The sequence below is a fragment of the Schistocerca piceifrons genome, chromosome X (genome assembly GCF_021461385.2).
Source record: "Schistocerca piceifrons isolate TAMUIC-IGC-003096 chromosome X, iqSchPice1.1, whole genome shotgun sequence".
Taxonomy (NCBI): domain Eukaryota; kingdom Metazoa; phylum Arthropoda; class Insecta; order Orthoptera; family Acrididae; genus Schistocerca; species Schistocerca piceifrons.
In genome coordinates, this window is record NC_060149.1 from 986175475 (window position 1) to 986203181 (window position 27707).

A 27707-nucleotide genomic window follows, 5' to 3' on the forward strand; every position below is an offset into this window, starting at 1 on the left:
GAAGCATCGGAATCTATAACTAGTGTCACAGGAATGGTTCAAAACGTAGACAGTAAGAAGAGTCAGTCTTCTTGTACTTAAGTCGGCATTGTGCGTTTTGTATATAATTCCGATGCAATTTCTATGTTTCATCGTCTATAAGAAGGTCAGAGGGATACAGTAAACCTGAAGTGAAGCATCGGAATCCATAACTAGTGTCACAGGAATGGTTCAAAACATAGACAGTAAGAGAAGCCAGTCTGCTTGTACTTGAGTCGGCATTGTGCCTTTTGTATTTAATTCCGATGCAATTTCTGTGTTTCATCGTCAATAAGAAGGTCAGAGGGATACAGTAAACCTGAAGTGAAGCTTCGGAATCTATAACTAGTGTCACAGGAATGGTTCAAAGCATAGACAGTAGGAAGAGTCAGTCTTCTTGTGCGTTTTGTATTTAATTCAGATGCAATTTCTGTGTTTCATCGTCAATATGAAGGTTAGAGGGATACAGTAAACCTGAAGTGAAGCATCGGAATCTATAACTAGTGTCACAGGAATGGTTCAAAACATAGACAGTAAGAAGAGTCAGTATTCTTGTACTTAAGTCGGCATTGTGCCTGCTCTATGTAATTCCGATGCATTTTCTGTGTTTCGGCGTCAATAGGAAGGTCCAAGGGATACGGTAAACCAGAAGTGAAGCATCGGAATCTAAAACTGGTCTCACAGGAAAGGTTCAAAACATAGACAGTAAGAAGAGCCAGTCTACTTGTACTTGAGTCGGCATTGTGCCTTTTGTATATAATTCCGATGCAATTTCTGTGTTTTATCGTCAATAAGAAGGTTAGAGGGATACAGTAACCCTGAAGTGAAGCATCGGAATCTATAACTAGTGCCACAGGAATGGTTCAAAACATAGACAGTAAGAAGAGTCAGTTTTCTTGTACTTAAGTCAGCATTGTGATTTTGTATTTAAATCCGATGCTATTTCTGTGATTCATCGTCAATAAGAAGGTCCACGTGATACAGTAAACCTGAAGTGAAGCATCGGAATCTAAAACCGGTCTCACAGGAACGGTTCAAAACATAGACAGTAAGAAGAGCCAGTTTTCTTGTACTTGAGTCGGCATTGTGCCTTTTGTATTTAATTCCGATGCAATTTCTGTGTTTCATCGTCAATAAGAAAGTCAGAGGGATACAGTATACCTGAAGTGAAGCATCGGAATCTATAACTAGTGTCACAGGAATGGTTCAAATCATAGACAGTAAGAAGAGTCAGTTTTCTTGTACTTAAGTCGGTATTGTGCCTTTTGTATTTCATTCCGATGCAATTTCTGTGTTTCGTCGTCAATAAGAAGGGCCATGGGGTACAGTAAACCTGAAGTGAAGCAACGGAATCTAAAACCTGTCTCACAGGAAAAGGTTCGAAACATAGACAGTATGAAGAGCCAGTATTCTTGTACTTAAGTCGGCATTGTGCCTTTTGTATTTAATCCCGATGCAATTTCTATGCTTCATCGTCAATAAGAAGGTCAGATTGATACAGTAAACCTGAAGTGAAGCATCGGATTTTAAAACCGGTCTCACAGGAATGGTACAAAACATAGACAGTAAGAAGAGTCAGTTTTCTTGTACTTAAGTCAGCATTGTGATTTTGTATTTAAATCCGATGCTATTTCTGTGTTTCATCGTCAATACGAAGGTCCAAGGGATACAGTAAACCTGGAGTGAAGCATCAGAATCTATAACTAGTGTCACAGGAATGGTTCAAATCATAGAAAGTAAGAAGAGTCAGTCTTCTTGTACTTAAGTCGGCATTTTGCATTTTGTATTTAATTCCGATGCAATTTCTGTGTCTCATCGTCAATAAGAAGGTCCAAGGGATACAGTAAACCTGGAGTGAAGCATCGGAATCAATAACTAGTGTCACAGGAATGGTTCAAAACATAGAGAGTAAGAAGAGTCAGTCTTCTTGAACTTAAGTCGGCATTGTGCCTTTTGTATTTAATTCCTGTGCAATTTCTGTGTTTCATCGTCAATAAGGTCAGAGGGATACAGTAAACCTGAAGTGAAGCATCGGAATCTATAGCTAGTTTCACAGGACTGGTTCAAAAATAGACAGTAAGAGGAGTCAGTCTTCTTGTACTTAATTCGGCGTTGTGCGTTTTGTATTTAATTCCGATGCAATTTCTGTGCTTCATTGTCAACAAGACGGTCAGAGGGGTACAGTATACCTGAAGTGAAGCTTCGGAATCTATAACCAGTGTCACAGGAATGGTTCAAAACATAGACAGTTGGAAGAGTCAGTCTTCTTGTACTTGAGTCAGCATTGTGTCTTTTGCATTTAATTCCGAGCAATTTCTGTGTTTCATCGTCAATAACGAGGTCCAAGGGATACAGTAAACATGATGTGAAGCATCGGAATCTACAACTAGTGTCACAGGTATGGTTCAAAACATAGACAGTAAGAAGAGTCAGTCTTCATGTACTTAAGTCGGCATTGTGCCTTTTCTATTTAATTCCGATGCAATTTCTGTGTTTCACCGGCAATAAGAAGGTCAGAGGGATACAGTAAACCTGAAGTGAAGCATCGGAATCTATAACTAGTGTCACAGCAATGGTTCAAATCATAGACAGTAGGAAGAGTCAGTCTTCTTGTACTTAAGTCGGCATTGTGCCTTTCGTATTTAATTCTGATGCAATTTCTGTGTTTCATCGTCAATAAGAGGGTCTGAGGGATACAGTAAACCTAATGTGAAGCATCGGAATCTATAACTAGTGTCACAGGAATAGACAGTAGGAAGAGTCAGTTTTCTTGTACTTAAGTCGGCAGTGTGCCTTCTGTATATAATTCCGATGCAATTTCTGTGTTTCATCGACAATACGTAGGTCACAGTTATACAGTAAACCTGAAGTGAAGCATCGGAATCTATAACTTGTGTCACAGGAATGGTTCAAATCATTGTCAGTAAGACGAGTCAGTCTTCTTGTACTTAAGTTGGCATTGTGCCTTTCATATTTAACTCCGATGCAATTTCTGTGTTTCATCGTCAATAAGAACGTCCAAGGGATACAGTAAACCTGGAGTGAATCATCGGAATCTATAACTAGTGTCAATGGAATGGTTCAAAACATAGACAGTAAGAAGAGCCAATCTTCTTGTACTTAAGTCGGCATTGTGCCTTTTGTATTTAATTCCGATGGAATTTCTGTGTTTCATCGTCAATAAGAAGGTCAGAGGGATACAGTAAACCTGAAGTGTAGCATCGGAATCTATAGCTAGTGTCACAGGAATGGTTAAAAGGCATAGTCAGTAAGAAGAGTCAGTCCTCTTGTCCTTAAGTCGGCATTGTGCATTTTGTATTTAATTCCGATGCAATTTCTGTGTTTCATCGTCAATAAGAAGGTCCAACTGATACAGTAATCCTGGAGTGAAGCATCGGAATCTATAACTAGTGTCACAGGAATGGTTCAAATCATAGAGAGTAAGAAAGGTCAGTATTCTTGTACTTAAGTTGGCATTGTGCCTTTCGTATTTAATTCCGATGCAATTTCTGTGTTTCACCGGCAATAAGAAGGTCAGAGGGATACAGTAAACCTGAAGTGAAGCATCCGAATCTATTACTAGGGTCACAGGTATGTTTCAAAATTAGACAGTAAGAAGAGTCAGTCTACTTGTACTTAAGTCGGCATTGTGCCTTTTGTATTTAATTCCGATGGAATTTCTGTATTTCATTGTCGATAAGAAGGTCAAAGGGATACAGTAGTCCTGAAGTGAAGCATCGGAATCTATAACTAGTGTCACAGGAATGGTTCAAAACATAGTCAGTGAGAGGAGTCAGTCTCCTTGTCCTTAAGTCGGCATTGTGCCTCTTGTATTTAATTCCGATGCAATTTCTGTCTATCATCGTCAATAAGAAGGTCCAAGGGATACAGTAAACCTGGAGTGAAGCATCGGAATCTATAACTAGTGTCACAGGAATGGTTCAAAACATAGTCATTAAGAAGAGTCAGTCTTCTTGTACTTAAGTCGTCATTGTGCCTTTTCTATTTAATTCCGATGCAATTTCTGTGTTTCATCGTCAATAAGAAGGTCCAAGGTATACAGTAAACCTGGAGTGAAGCATCGGAATCTATAACTAGTGTCACAGGAATGGTTCAAACATAGACAGTATGAAGAGACAGTCTTCTTGTACTTAAGTCGACATTGTGCCTTTTCTATTTAATTCCGATGCAATTTCTGTGTTTCATCGTCAATAAGAAGGTCAGAGGGATACAATTAACCTGAACTGAAGCATCGGAATCTATAACTAATGTCACAGGAATGGTTCAAAGCATAGTCAGTGAGAACCGTCAGTCTTCTTGTCCTTAAGTCGGCATTGTGCCTTTTGCATTCAATTCCGATGCAATTTCTGTGTTTCATCGTCAATAAGAAGGTCCAACTGATACAGTAATCCTGGAGTGAAGCATCGGAATCTATAACTAGTGTCTCAGGAATGGTTCAAATCATAGAGAGTAAGAAGGGTCAGTATTCTTGTACTTAAGTCGACGTTTTGCCTTTTGCATTTAATTCCGTTGCAATTTCTGTGTTTCATCGTCAATAAGACGTCCAAGGGATACAGTAAACCTGGAGTGAAGCATCGGAATCTATAACTAGTGTCAATGGAATGGTTCAAAACATAGACTGTAAGAATAGTCAATCTTCTTGTACTTAAGTCGGCATTGTGCCTTTTCTATTTAATTCTGATGCAATTTCTGTGTTTCATTGTCACTAAGAAGGTCCAAGGGATACAGTAAACCTAGAGTGAAGCATCGGAATCTATAACTAGTGTCACAGGAATGGTTCAAACATAGACAGTAAAAAGAGACAGTCTTCTTGAACATAAGTCGACATTGTGCCTTTTCTATTTCATTCCGATGCAATTTATGTGTTTCATCGACAATACGAAGGTCAGAGGGATACAATAAACCTGAACTGAAGCATTGGAATCTATAACTAGTGTCACAGGAATGGTTCAAAACATAGTCAGTAAGAACAGTCAGTCTTCTTCTCCTTAAGTCGGCATTGTGCCTTATGTATTTAATTCTGATGCAATTTCTGTGTTTCATCGTCAATAAGAAGGTCCAAGGGTTACAGTAAACCTGGAGTGAAGCATCAGAATCTATAACTAGTGTCACTGCAATGGTTCAAATCATAGAGAGTAAGAAGAGTTAGTCTTCTTGTACTTAAGTCAGCATTTTGCATTTTGTATTTAATTCCGATGCAATTTCTGTGTCTCATCGTCAATAAGAAGGTCCAAGGGATACAGTAAACCTGGAGTGAAGCATCGGAATCAATAACTAGTGTCACAGGAATGGTTCAAAACATAGAAAGTAAGAAGAGTCAGTCTTCTTGAACTTAAGTCGGCATTGTGCCTTTTGTATTTAATTCCGATGCAATTTCTGTGTTTCATCGTCAATAAGGTCAGAGGGATACAGTAAACCTGAAGTGAAGCATCGGAATCTATAGCTAGTGTCACAGGACTGGTTCAAAAATAGACAGTAAGAGGAGTCAGTCTTCTTGTACTTAATTCGGCGTTGTGCGTTTTATATTTAATTCCGATGCAATTTCTGTGTTTCATCGTCAACAAGACGGTCAGAGGGGTACAGTATACCTGAAGAGAAGCTTCGGAATCTATAACCAGTGTCACAGGAATGGTTCAAAACATAGACAGTTGGAAGAGTCAGTCTTCTTGTACTTGAGTCAGCATTGTGTCTTTTGTATTTAATTCCGAGCAATTTCTGTGTTTCATCGTCAATAACTAGGTCCAAGGGATACAGTAAACATGATGTGAAGCATCGGAATCTACAACTAGTGTCACAGCAATGGTTCAAAACATAGACAGTAAGAAGAGTCAGTCTTGATGTACCTAAGTCGGCATTGTGCCTTTTCTATTTAATTCCGAAGCTATTTCTGTGTTGCATCGTCAATAAGAAGGTCAGAGGGATACAGTAAACCTGAAGTGTAGCATCGGAATCTATAACTAGTGTTACAGGAATGGTTCAAATCATAGTCAGTAAGAAGAGGCAGTCTTCTTGTACTTAAGTTGGCATTGTGCCTTTCGTATTTAATTCCGATGCAATTTCTGTGTTTCACCGGCAATAAGAAGGTCAGAGGGATACGGTAAACCTGAAGTGAAGCATCCGAATCTATAACTAGGGTCACAGGTATGTTTCAAAATTAGACAGTAAGAAGAGTCAGTCTACTTGTACTTAAGTCGGCATTGTGCCTTTTGTATTTAATTCCGATAGAATTTCTGTATTTCATTGTCGATAAGAAGGTCAAAGGGATACAGTAGTCCTGAAGTGAAGCATCGGAATCTATAACAAGTGTCACAGGAATGGTTCAAAACATAGTCAGTGAGAAGAGTCAGTCTCCTTGTCCTTAAGTCGGCATTGTGCCTCTTCTATTTAATTCCGATGCAATTTCTGTGTTTCATCGTCAATAAGAAGGTCCAAGGGATACAGTAAACCTGGAGTGAAGCATCGGAATCTATAACTAGTGTCACAGGAATGGTTCAAAACAAAGTCAGTAAGAAGAGTCAGTCTTCTTGTACTTAAGTCGTCATTGTGCCTTTTCTATTTAATTCCGATGCAATTTCTGTGTTTCATCGTCAATAAGTAGGTGAAAGGGATACAGTAAACCTGAAGTGAAGCATCGGAAACTATAACTAGTGTCACAGGTATGGTTCAAAACATAGTCAGTAAGAACAGTCAGTCTTCTTGTACTTAAGTCTTCATTGTGCCTTTTCTATTTAATTCCGATGCAATTTCCGTTTTTCATCGTCAATAAGAACGTCCAAGGGATACAGTAAACCTGCAGTGAAGCATCGGAATCTATAACTAGTGTCAATGGAATGGTTCAAATCATAGACAGTAAGAAGAGTCAATCATCTTGTACTTAAGTCGGCATTGTGCCTTTTGTATTTAATTCCGATGCCATTTCTGTGTTTCATCGTCAATAAGAACGTCAGAGGGATACAGTAAAGCTGAAGTGAACCATCAGAATCTATAGCTAGTGTCACAGGAATGGTTCATAACATAGTCAGTAAGAAGAGTCAGTCTTCTTGTTCATAAGGCGGCATTGTGCCTTTTGTATTTAATTCCGATGCAATATCTGTGTCTCATCGTCAATAAGAAGGTCCAAGGGATACAGTAATCCTGGAGTGAAGCATCGGAATCTATAACTAGTGTCACAGGAATTGTTCAAAACATAGACCGTTGGAAGAGTCAGTCTGCTTGTACTTAAGTCGGCATTGTGTCTTTTGTATTTAATTCCGATGCAATTGATGTGTTTCATCGTCAATAAGAAGGTCCAAGGGATACAGTAAACCTGAAGTGAAGCATCGGAAACTACAACTAGTGTCACAGGAAAGGTTCAAAACATAGACTGTAAGAAGAGTCTGTCTTCATGTACTTAAGTCGGCATTGTGCCTTTTCTATTTAATTCCGATGCTATTTCTGTGTTTCATCGTCAATAAGAAGGTCAGAGGGATACAGTAAACCTGAAGTGAAGCATCGGAATCAATAACTTGTGTCACAGGAATGGTTCAAATCATAGTCAGTAAGAAGAGTCAGCCTTCTTGTACTTAAGTTGGCATTGTGCCTTTCATATTTAACTCGGATGCTATTTCTGTGTTTCATCGTCAATGAGAACGTCCAAGGGATACAGTAAACCTGGAGTGAATCATCGGAATCTATAACTAGTGCCAATGGAATGGTTCAAAACATAGACAGTAAGAAGAGCCAATCTTCTTGTACTTAAGTCGGCGTTGTGCCTCTTGTATTTAATTCCGATGGAATTTCTGTGTTTCATCGTCACTAAGACGGTCAGAGGGATACAGTAAACCTGAAGTGTAGCATCGGAATCTATAGCTAGTGTCACAGGAATGGTTCAAAGGTATAGTCAGTAAGAAGGGTCAGTCCTCTTGTCCTTAAGTCGGCATTGTGCATTTTGTATTTAATTCCGATGCAATTTCTGTGTTTCATCGTCAATAAGAAGGTCCAAGGGATACAGTAAACCTGGAGTGAAGCATCGGAATCTATAACTAGTGTCAATGGAATGGTTCAAAACATAGACAGTAAGAAGAGTCAGTCTTCTTGTACTTAAGTCGGCATTGTGCCTCTTGTATTTAATTCCAATGCAATTTCTGTGTTTCATCGTCAATAAGAAGGTCCAAGGGATACAGTAAACCTGAAGTGAAGCATCGGAATCTATAACTAGTGTCACAGGAATGGTTCAAAACATAGTCAGTAAGAAGTGTCAGTCTTCTTGTACTTAAGTCGGCATTGTGCCTTTTCTATTTAATTCTGATGCAATTTCTGTGTTTCATTGTCACTAAGAAGGTCCAAGGGATACAGTAAACCTAGAGTGAAGCATCGGAATCTATAACTAGTGTCACAGGAATGGTTCAAACATAGACAGTAAAAAGAGACAGTCTTCTTGAACATAAGTCGACATTGTGATTTTTCTATTTAATTCCGATGCAATTTCTGTGTTTCATCGACAATAAGAAGGTCAGAGGGATACAATAAACCTGAACTGAAGCATCGGAATCTATAACTAGTGTCACAGGAATGGTTCAAAACATAGTCAGTAAGAACAGTCAGTCTTCTTCTCCTTAACTCGGCATTGTGCCTTTTTATTTAATTCTGATGCAATTTCTGTGTATCATCGTCAATAAGAAGGTCCAAGGGATACAGTAAACCTGGAGTGAAGCATCGGAATCTATAACTAGTGTCACAGGAATGGTTCAAATCATAGAGATAAAGAAGAGTCAGTCTTCTTGTACACAAGTCGACATTTTGCATTTTGTATTTAATTCCGATGCAATTTCTGTGTCTCATCGTCAATAAGAAGGTCCAAGGGATACAGTAAACCTGGAGTGAAGCATCGGAATCAATAACTAGTGTCACAGGAATGGTTCAAAACATAGAAAGTAAGAAGAGTCAGTCTTCTTGAACTTAAGTCGGCATTGTGCCTTTTGTATTTAATTCCGATGCAATTTCTGTGTTTCATCGTCAATAAGAAGGTCAGAGGGATACAATTAACCTGAACTGAAGCATCGGAATCTATAACTAGTGTCACAGGAATGGTTCAAAGCATAGTCAGTGAGAACAGTCAGTCTTCTTGTCCTTAAGTCGGCATTGTGCCTTTTGCATTCAATTCCGATGCAATTTCTGTGTTTCATCGTCAATAAGAAGGTCCAAGGGATGCAGTAAACCTGGAGTGTAGCATCCGAATTTATAACTGGTGTCACAGGAATGGTTTAAAACATAGACAGTAAGAAGAGTCAGTCTTCGTGTACTTATTCGGCACTTTGCCTTTAGTATTTAATTCCGATGCAATTTCTGTGTTTCATCGTCAATAAGTAGGTGAAAGGGATACAGTAAACCTGAAGTGAAGCATCGGAAACTATAACTAGTGTCACAGGTATGGTTCAATACATAGTCAGTAAGAACAGTCAGTCTTCTTGTACTTAAGTCTTCATTGTGCCTTTTCTATTTAATTCCGATGCAATTTCCGTTTTTCATCGTCAATAAGAACGTCCAAGGGATACAGTAAACCTGCAGTGAAGCATCGGAATCTATAACTAGTGTCAATGGAATGGTTCAAAACATAGACAGTAAGAAGAGTCAATCATCTTGTACTTAAGTCGGCGTTGTGCCTCTTGTATTTAATTCCGATGGAATTTCTGTGTTTCATCGTCACTAAGACGGTCAGAGGGATACAGTAAACCTGAAGTGTAGCATCGGAATCTATAGCTAGTGTCACAGGAATGGTTCAAAGGCATAGTCAGTAAGAAGGGTCAGTCCTCTTGTCCTTAAGTCGGCATTGTGCATTTTGTATTTAATTCCGATGCAATTTCTGTGTTTCATCGTCAATAATAAGGTCCAAGGGATACAGTAAACCTGGAGTGAAGCATCGGAATCTATAACTAGTGTCAATGGAATGGTTCAAAACATAGACAGTAAGAAGAGTCAATCTTCTTGTACTTAAGTCGGCATTGTGCCTCTTGTATTTAATTCCAATGCAATTTCTGTGTTTCATCGTCAATAAGAAGGTCCAAGGGATACAGTAAACCTGAAGTGAAGCATCGGAATCAATAACTAGTGTCACAGGAATGGTTCAAAACATAGTCAGTAAGAAGTGTCAGTCTTCTTGTACTTAAGTCGGCATTGTGCCTTTTCTATTTAATTCTGATGCAATTTCTGTGTTTCATTGTCACTAAGAAGGTCCAAGGGATACAGTAAACCTAGAGTGAAGCATCGGAATCTATAACTAGTGTCACAGGAATGGTTCAAACATAGACAGTAAAAAGAGACAGTCTTCTTGAACATAAGTCGACATTGTGCCTTTTCTATTTAATTCCGATGCAATTTCTGTGTTTCATCGACAATAAGAAGGTCAGAGGGATACAATAAACCTGAACTGAAGCATCGGAATCTATAACTAGTGTCACAGGAATGGTTCAAAACATAGTCAGTAAGAACAGTCAGTCTTCTTCTCCTTAACTCGGCATTGTGCCTTTTGTATTTAATTCTGATGCAATTTCTGTGTATCATCGTCAATAAGAAGGTCCAAGGGATACAGTAAACCTGGAGTGAAGCATCGGAATCTATAACTAGTGTCACAGGAATGGTTCAAATCATAGAGATAAAGAAGAGTCAGTCTTCTTGTACACAAGTCGACATTTTGCATTTTGTATTTAATTCCGATGCAATTTCTGTGTCTCATCGTCAATAAGAAGGTCCAAGGGATACAGTAAACCTGGAGTGAAGCATCGGAATCAATAACTAGTGTCACAGGAATGGTTCAAAACATAGAAAGTAAGAAGAGTCAGTCTTCTTGAACTTAAGTCGGCATTGTGCCTTTTGTATTTAATTCCGATGCAATTTCTGTGTTTCATCGTCAATAAGGTCAGAGGGATACAGTAAACCTGAAGTGAAGCATCGGAATCTATAGATAGTGTCACAGGACTGGTTCAAAAATAGACAGTAAGAAGAGTCTGTCTTCTTGTACTAAATTCGGCTAGTGCGTTTTGTATTTAATTCCGATGCAATTTCTGTGTTTCATCGTCAATAAGAAGGTCAGAGGGATACAATTAACCTGAACTGAAGCATCGGAATCTATAACTAGTGTCACAGGAATGGTTCAAAGCATAGTCAGTGAGAACAGTCAGTCTTCTTGTCCTTAAGTCGGCATTGTGCCTTTTGCATTCAATTCCGATGCAATTTCTGTGTTTCATCGTCAATAAGAAGGTCCAAGGGATGCAGTAAACCTGGAGTGTAGCATCCGAATTTATAACTGGTGTCACAGGAATGGTTTAAAACATAGACAGTAAGAAGAGTCAGTCTACGTGTACTTATTCGGCACTTTGCCTTTAGTATTTAATTCCGATGCAATTTCTGTGTTTCATCGTCAATAAGTAGGTGAAAGGGATACAGTAAACCTGAAGTGAAGCATCGGAAACTATAACTAGTGTCACAGGTATGGTTCAATACATAGTCAGTAAGAACAGTCAGTCTTCTTGTACTTAAGTCTTCATTGTGCCTTTTCTATTTAATTCCGATGCAATTTCCGTTTTTCATCGTCAATAAGAACGTCCAAGGGATACAGTAAACCTGCAGTGAAGCATCGGAATCTATAACTAGTGTCAATGGAATGGTTCAAAACATAGACAGTAAGAAGAGTCAATCATCTTGTACTTAAGTCGGCGTTGTGCCTCTTGTATTTAATTCCGATGGAATTTCTGTGTTTCATCGTCACTAAGACGGTCAGAGGGATACAGTAAACCTGAAGTGTAGCATCGGAATCTATAGCTAGTGTCACAGGAATGGTTCAAAGGCATAGTCAGTAAGAAGGGTCAGTCCTCTTGTCCTTAAGTCGGCATTGTGCATTTTGTATTTAATTCCGATGCAATTTCTGTGTTTCATCGTCAATAAGAAGGTCCAAGGGATACAGTAAACCTGGAGTGAAGCATCGGAATCTATAACTAGTGTCAATGGAATGGTTCAAAACATAGACAGTAAGAAGAGTCAATCTTCTTGTACTTAAGTCGGCATTGTGCCTCTTGTATTTAATTCCAATGCAATTTCTGTGTTTCATCGTCAATAAGAAGGTCCAAGGGATACAGTAAACCTGAAGTGAAGCATCGGAATCAATAACTAGTGTCACAGGAATGGTTCAAAACATAGTCAGTAAGAAGTGTCAGTCTTCTTGTACTTAAGTCGGCATTGTGCCTTTTCTATTTAATTCTGATGCAATTTCTGTGTTTCATTGTCACTAAGAAGGTCCAAGGGATACAGTAAACCTAGAGTGAAGCATCGGAATCTATAACTAGTGTCACAGGAATGGTTCAAACATAGACAGTAAAAAGAGACAGTCTTCTTGAACATAAGTCGACATTGTGCCTTTTCTATTTAATTCCGATGCAATTTCTGTGTTTCATCGACAATAAGAAGGTCAGAGGGATACAATAAACCTAAACTGAAGCATCGGAAACTATAACTAGTGTCACAGGAATGGTTCAAAACATAGTCAGTAAGAACAGTCAGTCTTCTTCTCCTTAACTCGGCATTGTGCCTTTTGTATTTAATTCTGATGCAATTTCTGTGTTTCATCGTCACTAAGAAGGTCCAAGGGATACAGTAAACCTGGAGTGAAGCATCGGAATCTATAACTAGTGTCACAGGAATGGTTCAAATCATAGAGATAAAGAAGAGTCAGTCTTCTTGTACACAAGTCGACATTTTGCATTTTGTATTTAATACCGATGCAATTTCTGTGTCTCATCGTCAATAAGAAGGTCCAAGGGATACAGTAAACCTGGAGTGAAGCATCGGAATCAATAACTAGTGTCACAGGAATGGTTCAAAACATAGAAAGTAAGAAGAGTCAGTCTTCTTGAACTTAAGTCGGCATTGTGCCTTTTGTATTTAATTCCGATGCAATTTCTGTGTTTCATCGTCAATAAGGTCAGAGGGATACAGTAAACCTGAAGTGAAGCATCGGAATCTATAGCAAGTGTCACAGGACTGGTTCAAAAATAGACAGTAAGAAGAGTCAGTCTTCTTGTACTAAATTCGGCATTGTGCGTTTTGTATTTAATTCCGATGCAATTTCTGTGTTTCATCGTCAACAAGACGGTCAGAGGGGTACAGTATACCTGAAGTGAAGCTTCGGAATCTATAACCAGTGTCACAGGAATGGTTCAAAACATAGACAGTTGGAAGAGTCAGTCTTCTTGTACTTAAGTCGGCATTGTGTCTTTTCTATTTAATTCCGAGGAATTTCTGTGTTTCATCGTCAATAAGAAGGTCCAAGGGATACAGTAAAAATGAAGTGGAGCATCGGAATCTACAACTAGTGTCACAGGAATTGTTCAAAACATAGACAGTAAGAAGAGTCAGTCTTCATGTACTTAAGTCGGCATTGTGCCTTTTCTATTTAATTCCGAAGCTATTTCTGTGTTTCATCGTCAATAAGATGGTCAGAGGGATACAGTAAACCTGAAGTGAAGCATCGGAATCTATAACTAGTGTTACAGGAATGGTTCAAATCATAGTCAGTAAGAAGAGTCAGTCTTCTTGTACTTAAGTCGGCATTGTGCTTTCGTATTTAATTCCCACGCAATTTCTGTGTTTCACCGGCAATAAGAAGGTCAGAGGGATACAGTAAACCTGAAGTGAAGCATCCGAATCGATAACTAGGGTCACAGGTATGTTTCAACCATAGACAGTAAGAAGAGTCAGTCTTCTTGTACTTAAGTCGGCATTGTGCCTTTGTATTTAATTCCGATGGAATTTCTGCGTTTCATCGTCAATAAGAGGGTCAGAGGGATACAGTAGTCCTGAAGTGAAGCATCGGAATCTATAACTAGTGTCACAGGAATGGTTCAAAACATAGTCAGTGAGAAGAGTCAGTCTCCTTGTCCTTAAGTCGGCATTGTGCCTCTTATATTTAATTCCGATGCAATTTCTGTGTTTCATCGTCAATAAGACGTCCAAGGGATACAGTAAACCTGGAGTGAAGCATCGGAATCTATAACTAGTGTCAATGGAATGGTTCAAAACATAGACAGTAAGAAGAGTCAATCTTCTTGTACTTTAGTCGGCATTGTGCCTCTTGTATTTAATTCCAATGCAATTTCTGTGTTTCATCGTCAATAAGAAGGTCCAAGGGATACAGTAAACCTGAAGTGAAGCATCGGAATCTATAACTAGTGTCACAGGAATGGTTCAAACATAGTCAGTAAGAAGTGTCAGTCTTCTTGTACTTAAGTCGGCATTGTGCCTTTTCTATTTCATTCCGATGCAATTTCTGTGTTTCATCGTCAATAAGAAGGTCCAAGGTATACAGTAAACCTGGAGTGAAGCATCGGAATCTATAACTAGTGTCACAGGAATGGTTCAAACATAGACAGTATGAAGAGACAGTCTTCTTGTACTTAAGTCGACATTGTGCCTTTTCTATTTAATTCCGATGCAATTTCTGTGTTTCATCGTCAATAAGAAGGTCAGAGGGATACAATTAACCTGAACTGAAGCATCGGAATCTATAACTAGTGTCACAGGAATGGTTCAAAGCATAGTCAGTGAGAACAGTCAGTCTTCTTGTCCTTAAGTCGGCATTGTGCCTTTTGCATTCAATTCCGATGCAATTTGTGTGTTTCATCGTCAATAAGAAGGTCCAACTGATACAGTAATCCTGGAGTGAAGCATCGGAATCTATAACTAGTGTCACAGGAATGGTTCAAATCATAGAGAGTAAGAAGGGTCAGTATTCTTGTACTTAAGTCGACATTTTGCCTTTTGCATTTAATTCCGTTGCAATTTCTGTGTTTCATCGTCAATAAGACGTCCAAGGGATACAGTAAACCTGGAGTGAAGCATCGGAATCTATAACTAGTGTCAATGGAATGGTTCAAAACATAGACAGTAAGAATAGTCAATCTTCTTGTACTTAAGTCGGCATTGTGCCTTTTCTATTTAATTCTGATGCAATTTCTGTGTTTCATTGTCACTAAGAAGGGCCAAGGGATACAGTAAACCTAGAGTGAAGCATCGGAATCTATAACTAGTGTCACAGGAATGGTTCAAACATAGAAAGTAAAAAGAGACAGTCTTCTTGAACATAAGTCGACATTGTGCCTTTTCTATTTAATTCCGATGCAATTTCTGTGTTTCATCGACAGTACGAAGGTCAGAGGGATACAATAAACCTGAACTGAAGCATCGGAATCTATAACTAGTGTCACAGGAATAGTTCAAAACATAGTCAGTAAGAACAGTCAGTCTTCTTCTCCTTAAGTCGGCATTGTGCCTTTTGTATTTAATTCTGATGCAATTTCTGTGTTTCATCGTCAATAAGAAGGTCCAAGGGTTACAGTAAACCTGGAGTGAAGCATCAGAATCTATAACTAGTGTCACTGCAATGGTTCAAATCATAGAGAGTTAGAAGAGTTAGTCTTCTTGTACTTAAGTCGACATTTTGCATTTTGTATTTAATTCCGATGCAATTTCTGTGTCTCATCGTCAATAAGAAGGTCCAAGGGATACAGTAAACCTGGAGTGAAGCATCGGAATCAATAACTAGTGTCACAGGAATGGTTCAAAACATAGAAAGTAAGAGGAGTCAGTCTTCTTGAACTTAAGTCGGCATTGTGCCTTTTGTATTTAATTCCGATGCAATTTCTGTGTTTCATCGTCAATAAGGTCAGAGGGATACAGTAAACCTGAAGTGAAGCATCGGAATCTATAGCTAGTGTCACAGGACTGGTTCAAAAATAGACAGTAAGAGGAGTCAGTCTTCTTGTACTTAATTCGGCGTTGTGCGTTTTGTATTTAATTCCGATGCAATTTCTGTGTCTCATCGTCAACAAGACGGTCAGAGGGGTACAGAATACCTGAAGTGGAGCTTCGGAATCTATAACCAGTGTCACAGGAATGGTTCAAAACATAGAGAGTTGGAAGAGTCAGTCTTCTTGTACTTGAGTCAGCATTGTGTCTTTTGTATTTAACTCCGAGCAATTTCTGTGTTTCATCGTCAATAACAAGGTCCAAGGGATACAGTAAACATGATGTGAAGCATCGGAATCTACAACTAGTGTCACAGCAATGGTTCAAAACATAGACAGTAAGAAGAGTCAGTCTTCATGTACCTAAGTCGGCATTGTGCCTTTTCTATTTAATTCCGAAGCTATTTCTGTGTTGCATCGTCAATAAGAAGGTCAGAGGGATACAGTAAACCTGAAGTGTAGTTTCGGAATCAATAACTAGTGTTACAGGAATGGTTCAATTCATAGTCAGTAAGAAGAGGCAGTCTTCTTGTACTTAAGTTGGCACTGTGCCTTTCTTATTTAATTCCGATGCAATTTCTGTGTTTCACCGGCAATAAGAAGGTCAGAGGGATACAGTAAACCTGAAGTGAAGCATCCGAATCTATAACTAGGGTCACAGGTATGTTTCAAAATTAGACAGTAAGAAGAGTCAGTCTACTTGTACTTAAGTCGGCTTTGTGCCTTTTGTATTTAATTCCGATGGAATTTCTGTATTTCAATGTCGATAAGAAGGTCAAAGGGATACAGTAGTCCTGAAGTGAATCATCGGAATCTATAACTAGTGTCACAGGAATGGTTCAAAACATAGTCAGTGAGAAGAGTCAGTCTCCATGTCCTTAAGTCGGCATTGTGCCTCTTGTATTTAATTCCGATGCAATTTCTGTGTTTCATCGTCAATAAGAAGGTCCAAGGGATACAGTAAACCTGAAGTGAAGCATCGGAATCTATAACTAGTGTCACAGGAATGGTTCAAAACATAGTCAGTAAGAAGTGTCAGTCATCTTGTACTTAAGTCGGCATTGTGCCTTTTCTATTTAATTCTGATGCAATTTCTGTGTTTCATTGTCACTAAGAAGGTCCAAGGGATACAGTAAACCTAGAGTGAAGCATCGGAATCTATAACTAGTGTCACAGGAATGGTTCAAACATAGACAGTAAAAAGAGACAGTCTTCTTGAACATAAGTCGACATTGTGCCTTTTCTATTTAATTCCGATGCAATTTCTGTGTTTCATCGACAATAAGAAGGTCAGAGGGATACAATAAACCTGAACTGAAGCATCGGAATCTATAACTAGTGTCACAGGAATGGTTCAAAACATAGTCAGTAAGAACAGTCAGTCTTCTTCTCCTTAACTCGGCATTGTGCCTTTTGTATTTTATTCTGATGCAATTTCTGTGTTTCATCGTCAATAAGGAGGTCCAAGGGATACAGTAAACCTGGAGTGAAGCATCGGAATCTATAACTAGTGTCACAGGAATGGTTCAAATCATAGAGATAAAGAAGAGTCAGTCTTCTTGTACACAAGTCGACATTTTGCATTTTGTATTTAATTCCGATGCAATTTCTGTGTCTCATCGTCAAGAAGAAGGTCCAAGGGATACAGTAAACCTGGAGTGAAGCATCGGAATCAATAACTAGTGTCACAGGAATGGTTCAAAACATAGAAAGTAAGAAGAGTCAGTCTTCTTGAACTTAAGTCGGCATTGTGCCTTTTGTATTTAATTCCGATGCAATTTCCGTTTTTCATCGTCAATAAGAACGTCCAAGGGATACAGTAAACCTGCAGTGAAGCATCGGAATCTATAACTAGTGTCAATGGAATGGTTCAAAACATAGACAGTAAGAAGAGTCAATCATCTTGTACTTAAGTCGGCATTGTGCATTTTGTATTTAATTCCGATGCCATTTCTGTGTTTCATCGTCAATAAGAACGTCAGAGGGATACAGTAAAGCTGAAGTGAACCATCAGAATCTATAGCTAGTGTCACACGAATGGTTCATAACATAGTCAGTAAGAAGTGTCAGTCTTCTTGTACTTAAGTCGGCATTGTGCCTTTTCTATTTCATTCCGATGCAATTTCTGTGTTTCATCGTCAATAAGAAGGTCCAAGGTATACAGTAAACCTGGAGTGAAGCATCGGAATCTATAACTAGTGTCACAGGAATGGTTCAAACATAGACAGTATGAAGAGACAGTCTTCTTGTACTTAAGTCGACATTGTGCCTTTTCTATTTAATTCCGATGCAATTTCTGTGTTTCATCGTCAATAAGAAGGTCAGAGGGATACAATTAACCTGAACTGAAGCATCGGAATCTATAACTAGTGTCACAGGAATGGTTCAAAGCATAGTCAGTGAGAACAGTCAGTCTTCTTGTCCTTAAGTCGGCATTGTGCCTTTTGCATTCAATTCCGATGCAATTTGTGTGTTTCATCGTCAATAAGAAGGTCCAACTGATACAGTAATCCTGGAGTGAAGCATCGGAATCTATAACTAGTGTCACAGGAATGGTTCAAATCATAGAGAGTAAGAAGGGTCAGTATTCTTGTACTTAAGTCGACATTTTGCCTTTTGCATTTAATTCCGTTGCAATTTCTGTGTTTCATCGTCAATAAGACGTCCAAGGGATACAGTAAACCTGGAGTGAAGCATCGGAATCTATAACTAGTGTCAATGGAATGGTTCAAAACATAGACAGTAAGAATAGTCAATCTTCTTGTACTTAAGTCGGCATTGTGCCTTTTCTATTTAATTCTGATGCAATTTCTGTGTTTCATTGTCACTAAGAAGGTCCAAGGGATACAGTAAACCTAGAGTGAAGCATCGGAATCTATAACTAGTGTCACAGGAATGGTTCAAACATAGAAAGAAAAAAGAGACAGTCTTCTTGAACATAAGTCGACATTGTGCCTTTTCTATTTAATTCCGATGCAATTTCTGTGTTTCATCGACAGTACGAAGGTCAGAGGGATACAATAAACCTGAACTGAAGCATCGGAATCTATAACTAGTGTCACAGGAATGGTTCAAAACATAGTCAGTAAGAACAGTCAGTCTTCTTCTCCTTAAGTCGGCATTGTGCCTTTTGTATTTAATTCTGATGCAATTTCTGTGTTTCATCGTCAATAAGAAGGTCCAAGGGTTACAGTAAACCTGGAGTGAAGCATCAGAATCTATAACTAGTGTCACTGCAATGGTTCAAATCATAGAGAGTTAGAAGAGTTAGTCTTCTTGTACTTAAGTCGACATTTTGCATTTTGTATTTAATTCCGATGCAATTTCTGTGTCTCATCGTCAATAAGAAGGTCCAAGGGATACAGTAAACCTGGAGTGAAGCATCGGAATCAATAACTAGTGTCACAGGAATGGTTCAAAACATAGAAAGTAAGAGGAGTCAGTCTTCTTGAACTTAAGTCGGCATTGTGCCTTTTGTATTTAATTCCGATGCAATTTCTGTGTTTCATCGTCAATAAGGTCAGAGGGATACAGTAAACCTGAAGTGAAGCATCGGAATCTATAGCTAGTGTCACAGGACTGGTTCAAAAATAGACAGTAAGAGGAGTCAGTCTTCTTGTACTTAATTCGGCGTTGTGCGTTTTGTATTTAATTCCGATGCAATTTCTGTGTTTCATCGTCAACAAGACGGTCAGAGGGGTACAGAATACCTGAAGTGAAGCTTCGGAATCTATAACCAGTGTCACAGGAATGGTTCAAAACATAGAGAGTTGGAAGAGTCAGTCTTCTTGTACTTGAGTCAGCATTGTGTCTTTTGTATTTAACTCCGAGCAATTTCTGTGTTTCATCGTCAATAACAAGGTCCAAGGGATACAGTAAACATGATGTGAAGCATCGGAATCTACAACTAGTGTCACAGCAATGGTTCAAAACATAGACAGTAAGAAGAGTCAGTCTTCATGTACCTAAGTCGGCATTGTGCCTTTTCTATTTAATTCCGAAGCTATTTCTGTGTTGCATCGTCAATAAGAAGGTCAGAGGGATACAGTACACCTGAAGTGTAGTTTCGGAATCAATAACTAGTGTTACAGGAATGGTTCAATTCATAGTCAGTAAGAAGAGGCAGTCTTCTTGTACTTAAGTTGGCACTGTGCCTTTCGTATTTAATTCCGATGCAATTTCTGTGTTTCACCGGCAATAAGAAGGTCAGAGGGATACAGTAAACCTGAAGTGAAGCATCCGAATCTATAACTAGGGTCACAGGTATGTTTCAAAATTAGACAGTAAGAAGAGTCAGTCTACTTGTACTTAAGTCGGCTTTGTGCCTTTTGTATTTAATTCCGATGGAATTTCTGTATTTCAATGTCGATAAGAAGGTCAAAGGGATACAGTAGTCCTGAAGTGAAGCATCGGAATCTATAACTAGTGTCACAGGAATGGTTCAAAACATAGTCAGTGAGAAGAGTCAGTCTCCATGTCCTTAAGTCGGCATTGTGCCTCTTGTATTTAATTCCGATGCAATTTCTGTGTTTCATCGTCAATAAGAAGGTCCAAGGGATACAGTAAACCTGAAGTGAAGCATCGGAATCTATAACTAGTGTCACAGGAATGGTTCAAAACATAGTCAGTTAGAAGTGTCAGTCATCTTGTACTTAAGTCGGCATTGTGCCTTTTCTATTTAATTCTGATGCAATTTCTGTGTTTCATTGTCACTAAGAAGGTCCAAGGGATACAGTAAACCTAGAGTGAAGCATCGGAATCTATAACTAGTGTCACAGGAATGGTTCAAACATAGACAGTAAAAAGAGACAGTCTTCTTGAACATAAGTCGACATTGTGCCTTTTCTATTTAATTCCGATGCAATTTCTGTGTTTCATCGACAATAAGAAGGTCAGAGGGATACAATAAACCTGAACTGAAGCATCGGAATCTATAACTAGTGTCACAGGAATGGTTCAAAACATAGTCAGTAAGAACAGTCAGTCTTCTTCTCCTTAACTCGGCATTGTGCCTTTTGTATTTAATTCTGATGCAATTTCTGTGTTTCATCGTCAATAAGGAGGTCCAAGGGATACAGTAAACCTGGAGTGAAGCATCGGAATCTATAACTAGTGTCACAGGAATGGTTCAAATCATAGAGATAAAGAAGAGTCAGTCTTCTTGTACACAAGTCGACATTTTGCATTTTGTATTTAATTCCGATGCAATTTCTGTGTCTCATCGTCAATAAGAAGGTCCAAGGGATACAGTAAACCTGGAGTGAAGCATCGGAATCAATAACTAGTGTCACAGGAATGGTTCAAAACATAGAAAGTAAGAAGAGTCAGTCTTCTTGAACTTAAGTCGGCATTGTGCCTTTTGTATTTAATTCCGATGCAATTTCCGTTTTTCATCGTCAATAAGAACGTCCAAGGGATACAGTAAACCTGCAGTGAAGCATCGGAATCTATAACTAGTGTCAATGGAATGGTTCAAAACATAGACAGTAAGAAGAGTCAATCATCTTGTACTTAAGTCGGCATTGTGCATTTTGTATTTAATTCCGATGCCATTTCTGTGTTTCATCGTCAATAAGAACGTCAGAGGGATACAGTAAAGCTGAAGTGAACCATCAGAATCTATAGCTAGTGTCACACGAATGGTTCATAACATAGTCAGTAAGAAGAGTCAGTCTTCTTGTTCATAAGGCGGCATTGTGCCTTTTGTATTTAATTCCGATGCAATATCTGTGTCTCATCGTCAATAAGAAGGTCCAAGGGATACAGTAATCCTGGAGTGAAGCATCGGAATCTATAACTTGTGTCACAGGAATGGTTCAAAACATAGACCGTTGGAAGAGTCAGTCTTCTTGTACTTAAGTCGGCATTGTGTCTTTTGTATTTAATTCCGATGCAATTGATGTGTTTCATCGTCAATAAGAAGGTCCAAGGGATACAGTAAACCTGAAGTGAAGCAACGGAATCTAAAACCTGTCTCACAGGAAAAGGTTCGAAACATAGACAGTATGAAGAGCCAGTATTCTTGTACTTAAGTCGGCATTGTGCCTTTTGTATTTAATCCCGATGCAATTTCTATGCTTCATCGTCAATAAGAAGGTCAGATTGATACAGTAAACCTGAAGTGAAGCATCGGATTTTAAAACCGGTCTCACAGGAATGGTACAAAACATAGACAGTAAGAAGAGTCAGTTTTCTTGTACTTAAGTCAGCATTGTGATTTTGTATTTAAATCCGATGCTATTTCTGTGTTTCATCGTCAATAAGAAGGTCCAAGGGATACAGTAAACCTGGAGTGAAGCATCAGAATCTATAACTAGTGTCACAGGAATGGTTCAAATCATAAAAAGTAAGAAGAGTCAGTCTTCTTGTACTTAAGTCGGCATTTTGCATTTTGTATTTAATTCCGATGCAATTTCTGTGTCTCATCGTCAATAAGAAGGTCCAAGGGATACAGTAAACCTGGAGTGAAGCATCGGAATCAATAACTAGTGTCACAGGAATGGTTCAAAACATAGAGAGTAAGAAGAGTCAGTCTTCTTGAACTTAAGTCGGCATTGTGCCTTTTGTATTTAATTCCTGTGCAATTTCTGTGTTTCATCGTCAATAAGGTCAGAGGGATACAGTAAACCTGAAGTGAAGCATCGGAATCTATAGCTAGTGTCACAGGACTGGTTCAAAAATAGACAGTAAGAGGAGTCAGTCTTCTTGTACTTAATTCGGCGTTGTGCGTTTTGTATTTAATTCCGATGCAATTTCTGTGCTTCATTGTCAACAAGACGGTCAGAGGGGTACAGTATACCTGAAGTGAAGCTTCGGAATCTATAACCAGTGTCACAGGAATGGTTCAAAACATAGACAGTTGGAAGAGTCAGTCTTCTTGTACTTGAGTCAGCATTGTGTCTTTTGCATTTAATTCCGAGCAATTTCTGTGTTTCATCGTCAATAACGAGGTCCAAGGGATACAGTAAACATGATGTGAAGCATCGGAATCTACAACTAGTGTCACAGGTATGGTTCAAAACATAGACAGTAAGAAGAGTCAGTCTTCATGTACTTAAGTCGGCATTGTGCCTTTTCTATTTAATTCCGATGCAATTTCTGTGTTTCACCGGCAATAAGAAGGTCAGAGGGATACAGTAAACCTGAAGTGAAGCATCGGAATCTATAACTAGTGTCACAGGAATGGTTCAAATCATAGACAGTAGGAAGAGTCAGTCTTCTTGTACTTAAGTCGGCATTGTGCCTTTCGTATTTAATTCTGATGCAATTTCTGTGTTTCATCGTCAATAAGAGGGTCTGAGGGATACAGTAAACCTAATGTGAAGCATCGAAATCTATAACTAGTGTCACAGGAATAGACAGTAGGAAGAGTCAGTTTTCTTGTACTTAAGTCGGCAGTGTGCCTTCTGTATATAATTCCGATGCAATTTCTGTGTTTCATCGACAATACGTAGGTCACAGGGATACAGTAAACCTGAAGTGAAGCATCGGAATCTATAACTTGTGTCACAGGAATGGTTCAAATCATTGTCAGTAAGACGAGTCAGTCTTCTTGTACTTAAGTTGGCATTGTGCCTTTCATATTTAACTCCGATGCAATTTCTGTGTTTCATCGTCAATAAGAACGTCCAAGGGATACAGTAAACCTGGAGTGAATCATCGGAATCTATAACTAGTGTCAATGGAATGGTTCAAAACATAGACAGTAAGAAGAGCCAATCTTCTTGCACTTAAGTCGGCATTGTGCCTTTTGTATTTAATTCCGATGGAATTTCTGTGTTTCATCGTCAATAAGAAGGTCAGAGGGATACAGTAAACCTGAAGTGTAGCATCGGAATCTATAGCTAGTGTCACAGGAATGGTTAAAAGGCATAGTCAGTAAGAAGAGTCAGTCCTCTTGTCCTTAAGTCGGCATTGTGCATTTTGTATTTAATTCCGATGCAATTTCTGTGTTTCATCGTCAATAAGAAGGTCCAACTGATACAGTAATCCTGGAGTGAAGCATCGGAATCTATAACTAGTGTCACAGGAATGGTTCAAATCATAGAGAGTAAGAAAGGTCAGTATTCTTGTACTTAAGTTGGCATTGTGCCTTTCGTATTTAATTCCGATGCAATTTCTGTGTTTCACCGGCAATAAGAAGGTCAGAGGGATACAGTAAACCTGAAGTGAAGCATCCGAATCTATTACTAGGGTCACAGGTATGTTTCAAAATTAGACAGTAAGAAGAGTCAGTCTACTTGTACTTAAGTCGGCATTGTGCCTTTTGTATTTAATTCCGATGGAATTTCTGTATTTCATTGTCGATAAGAAGGTCAAAGGGATACAGTAGTCCTGAAGTGAAGCATCGGAATCTATAACTAGTGTCACAGGAATGGTTCAAAACATAGTCAGTGAGAGGAGTCAGTCTCCTTGTCCTTAAGTCGGCATTGTGCCTCTTGTATTTAATTCCGATGCAATTTCTGTGTATCATCGTCAATAAGAAGGTCCAAGGGATACAGTAAACCTGGAGTGAAGCATCGGAATCTATAACTAGTGTCACAGGAATGGTTCAAAACATAGTCAGTAAGAAGAGTCAGTCTTCTTGTACTTAAGTCGTCATTGTGCCTTTTCTATTTAATTCCGATGCAATTTCTGTGTTTCATCGTCAATAAGAAGGTCCAAGGTATACAGTAAACCTGGAGTGAAGCATCGGAATCTATAACTAGTGTCACAGGAATGGTTCAAACATAGACAGTATGAAGAGACAGTCTTCTTGTACTTAAGTCGACATTGTGCCTTTTCTATTTAATTCCGATGCAATTTCTGTGTTTCATCGTCAATAAGAAGGTCAGAGGGATACAATTAACCTGAACTGAAGCATCGGAATCTATAACTAATGTCACAGGAATGGTTCAAAGCATAGTCAGTGAGAACAGTCAGTCTTCTTGTCCTTAAGTCGGCATTGTGCCTTTTGCATTCAATTCCGATGCAATTTCTGTGTTTCATCGTCAATAAGAAGGTCCAACTGATACAGTAATCCTGGAGTGAAGCATCGGAATCTATAACTAGTGTCTCAGGAATGGTTCAAATCATAGAGAGTAAGAAGGGTCAGTATTCTTGTACTTAAGTCGACGTTTTGCCTTTTGCATTTAATTCCGTTGCAATTTCTGTGTTTCATCGTCAATAAGACGTCCAAGGGATACAGTAAACCTGGAGTGAAGCATCGGAATCTATAACTAGTGTCAATGGAATGGTTCAAAACATAGACTGTAAGAATAGTCAATCTTCTTGTACTTAAGTCGGCATTGTGCCTTTTCTATTTAATTCTGATGCAATTTCTGTGTTTCATTGTCACTAAGAAGGTCCAAGGGATACAGTAAACCTAGAGTGAAGCATCGGAATCTATAACTAGTGTCACAGGAATGGTTCAAACATAGACAGTAAAAAGAGACAGTCTTCTTGAACATAAGTCGACATTGTGCCTTTTCTATTTCATTCCGATGCAATTTATGTGTTTCATCGACAATACGAAGGTCAGAGGGATACAATAAACCTGAACTGAAGCATTGGAATCTATAACTAGTGTCACAGGAATGGTTCAAAACATAGTCAGTAAGAACAGTCAGTCTTCTTCTCCTTAAGTCGGCATTGTGCCTTATGTATTTAATTCTGATGCAATTTCTGTGTTTCATCGTCAATAAGAAGGTCCAAGGGTTACAGTAAACCTGGAGTGAAGCATCAGAATCTATAACTAGTGTCACTGCAATGGTTCAAATCATAGAGAGTAAGAAGAGTTAGTCTTCTTGTACTTAAGTCAGCATTTTGCATTTTGTATTTAATTCCGATGCAATTTCTGTGTCTCATCGTCAATAAGAAGGTCCAAGGGATACAGTAAACCTGGAGTGAAGCATCGGAATCAATAACTAGTGTCACAGGAATGGTTCAAAACATAGAAAGTAAGAAGAATCAGTCTTCTTGAACTTAAGTCGGCATTGTGCCTTTTGTATTTAATTCCGATGCAATTTCTGTGTTTCATCGTCAATAAGGTCAGAGGGATACAGTAAACCTGAAGTGAAGCATCGGAATCTATAGCTAGTGTCACAGGACTGGTTCAAAAATAGACAGTAAGAGGAGTCAGTCTTCTTGTACTTAATTCGGCGTTGTGCGTTTTATATTTAATTCCGATGCAATTTCTGTGTTTCATCGTCAACAAGACGGTCAGAGGGGTACAGTATACCTGAAGTGAAGCTTCGGAATCTATAACCAGTGTCACAGGAATGGTTCAAAACATAGACAGTTGGAAGAGTCAGTCTTCTTGTACTTGAGTCAGCATTGTGTCTTTTGTATTTAATTCCGAGCAATTTCTGTGTTTCATCGTCAATAACTAGGTCCAAGGGATACAGTAAACATGATGTGAAGCATCGGAATCTACAACTAGTGTCACAGCAATGGTTCAAAACATAGACAGTAAGAAGAGTCAGTCTTGATGTACCTAAGTCGGCATTGTGCCTTTTCTATTTAATTCCGAAGCTATTTCTGTGTTGCATCGTCAATAAGAAGGTCAGAGGGATACAGTAAACCTGAAGTGTAGCATCGGAATCTATAACTAGTGTTACAGGAATGGTTCAAATCATAGTCAGTAAGAAGAGGCAGTCTTCTTGTACTTAAGTTGGCATTGTGCCTTTCGTATTTAATTCCGATGCAATTTCTGTGTTTCACCGGCAATAAGAAGGTCAGAGGGATACAGTAAACCTGAAGTGAAGCATCCGAATCTATAACTAGGGTCACAGGTATGTTTCAAAATTAGACAGTAAGAAGAGTCAGTCTACTTGTACTTAAGTCGGCATTGTGCCTTTTGTATTTAATTCCGATAGAATTTCTGTATTTCATTGTCGATAAGAAGGTCAAAGGGATACAGTAGTCCTGAAGTGAAGCATCGGAATCTATAACAAGTGTCACAGGAATGGTTCAAAACATAGTCAGTGAGAAGAGTCAGTCTCCTTGTCCTTAAGTCGGCATTGTGCCTCTTCTATTTAATTCCGATGCAATTTCTATGTTTCATCGTCAATAAGAAGGTCCAAGGGATACAGTAAACCTGGAGTGAAGCATCGGAATCTATAACTAGTGTCACAGGAATGGTTCAAAACAAAGTCAGTAAGAAGAGTCAGTCTTCTTGTACTTAAGTCGTCATTGTGCCTTTTCTATTTAATTCCGATGCAATTTCTGTGTTTCATCGTCAATAAGTAGGTGAAAGGGATACAGTAAACCTGAAGTGAAGCATCGGAAACTATAACTAGTGTCACAGGTATGGTTCAAAACATAGTCAGTAAGAACAGTCAGTCTTCTTGTACTTAAGTCTTCATTGTGCCTTTTCTATTTAATTCCGATGCAATTTCCGTTTTTCATCGTCAATAAGAACGTCCAAGGGATACAGTAAACCTGCAGTGAAGCATCGGAATCTATAACTAGTGTCAATGGAATGGTTCAAATCATAGACAGTAAGAAGAGTCAATCATCTTGTACTTAAGTCGGCATTGTGCCTTTTGTATTTAATTCCGATGCCATTTCTGTGTTTCATCGTCAATAAGAACGTCAGAGGGATACAGTAAAGCTGAAGTGAACCATCAGAATCTATAGCTAGTGTCACAGGAATGGTTCATAACATAGTCAGTAAGAAGAGTCAGTCTTCTTGTTCATAAGGCGGCATTGTGCCTTTTGTATTTAATTCCGATGCAATATCTGTGTCTCATCGTCAATAAGAAGGTCCAAGGGATACAGTAATCCTGGAGTGAAGCATCGGAATCTATAACTAGTGTCACAGGAATTGTTCAAAACATAGACCGTTGGAAGAGTCAGTCTGCTTGTACTTAAGTCGGCATTGTGTCTTTTGTATTTAATTCCGATGCAATTGAT